A 2,148-nucleotide genomic window follows, 5' to 3' on the forward strand; every position below is an offset into this window, starting at 1 on the left:
TTTCTACTAATCTTCCTGTCACAGAGAAAGTATATCATTGGCCTGTTCAAGAATCTTCCCACTAACCCCTAATTTCTCCATTGCTAATATTATTGTCTCCATTAAGCGTTTTCACTAAATATTTCTACTAAATTTTTTAGGTTGAAGAGGATGACGAGAATATTAGTGGTTATTTGTATTCCAGTTTAATTAGAGTAGGAACAGATAAACTCATTCCACATTTTCTTTCATTTTTAGTTAGGCATCTATTGGTATTTTCCACAAATTTTTTGATTGTTTATGTTTGATGATTGTGGCATTTCATACAAAGGTATATCCCAAACCTAATAATTTTTTTTGGTTTTTTCTTCCTCTTTCACTTCTCTTCTTTTGATTTCTTGTTTATATATTATGTGTTTTCTTATGACAATTTTGAACCTTTCCTTTTTGAATTTGTATGCTTTATGAGCCATCATTTAACTAGCTTAATATATATATTATAGCTAGCTATAGCTGTAGGTTTATTGCAGGTACTGATATTTCTTGTAGATGCTAGATATGCTAATAGACGCTAGTCATCGATTAGGTAGATGCTTTTTACATGCTTGCTATACAATTTGATTTACATTGTGTGATTGATTTAATTACTGTTTTTTTTTTATATAATGAGTGATGTATTGAGAACTTATTTACTATTATGGTAGTATTATTATTATATAGCTTTCGACTATATATGTGATTTCAAAACATAATTATTATGTTTAAATGATTTATTACTAGATAAACTTGATCCACTCACACTTTGTTTTTCGATTGCTTAGGACATAGCGAGAACAAGGACACTTGAGAATTCATTGATAGTTATTCTGCCACGTTCTAGGGTTGGGCTACTTTTCTTTTTTGTCGATCGAGCCACTTTCCCTCATTTCACTTGTCTAGCCTTCTTCATGAACTTGTACAATAGACGCCACAAAGATAGCAAATTCTATTATTGAAGAAATAAGGAAACGGGCAACGGTTTGGCATCAGATATCCAAGGGTGTAGAAAGAGCAGCTGTGAAAAGCAGAAAAACCATAAAAAAAACGACGATTGTTTGTGAAGGTTTCCACAGAAAGACCTCTTGGTTCTGACAAACGAAGCATAATTACAGGTACTTGGGAGCATATCGATGGAATGAATGAAATACGAACAGTTAATATAATATGGTCATAGATATTAGGTTGTAACTTGATCATGAGCGAATTTGTTGATGTTGCACCCACGAAGTATGGAAAGTACCAAACATTGGGAATTACCCAGGGAAAGGTTAGAAACCGAAACAAAGAGAAGCGAGAGCCACTTAAATAGAGGAATTGATTGTATTTCGTCCTTTGTTCTCCATAGCAACTGGGGATCAAAAAACACCAAATTTGATGACTTATGAAAGACGAAATAAGAGCATGTTATTGAAGGCGTTGCAACATATGTCGGGGAGGCCTTCGTTGGTTGTGTACAAACAAAATACGAGTCCAAGGGCAGGGTAAGAAAAGGTTTAGCCAATGGAGATATTAACTCTTTTGGTGGAAATGATTGGGCCTAGCTATCTTTATAGGACCTTATAAAGGAATGAGAATTGTTGAGACGTTCCATATTGTCGAGCCGAAGGCTAGCACTTCTGTACATGATCATAGTATGTCACATAGTCTCGTCCCCACAACATTGAAAAGTACATGTGCACTATTTTCGGATCACTGATAAGGAAGATAGAGTTGGGGTAGGGGCCTATGATGTGATACTTAAGTAGGACCTGAGGAGATACATGCTAACTATGGGTAAGAAGCAAAAACTGAAGGAAATTTTGTGAAAAACATGTTTATTTAACCAACATCTATAGCATGCAATTAACAATTAAAAGGCGGAATCATGCTTGTATGCACTTAAAAATAAAACATTAACCATGAAATTCAAAGCCTAGTAGATTGGTGAACCAAGACTCAACTCAAAACAAAGTGAGTTGAGAAATTTATACCTTTGTTGATTCCTCTTTGCATAAGCAAAGGATAATCACCCAAGAGATAGGGCCTTCATTCCTTACTTCTTAGATCCATGGATTTGGATGGAAGAATAGGTTTCTCCAAGTTCCCAAAATTGAGAACCTCTAAGTCTCTTCACCAAGGTTAGATTGGAGA

At 34.8% G+C, this 2,148-nt stretch overlaps 1 pseudogene; it reads right to left on the minus strand.

Annotated features, from left to right (window-relative positions):
- Nucleotides 1-866: 866 nt before the first annotated feature.
- LOC126602906 (uncharacterized tatC-like protein ymf16) lies at nucleotides 867-1,691 on the minus strand (annotated as a pseudogene).
- Between the last annotated feature and the right edge of the window lie 457 nt (nucleotides 1,692-2,148).

Source organism: Malus sylvestris, chromosome 15 (assembly GCF_916048215.2).
Source record: "Malus sylvestris chromosome 15, drMalSylv7.2, whole genome shotgun sequence".
Taxonomy (NCBI): domain Eukaryota; kingdom Viridiplantae; phylum Streptophyta; class Magnoliopsida; order Rosales; family Rosaceae; genus Malus; species Malus sylvestris.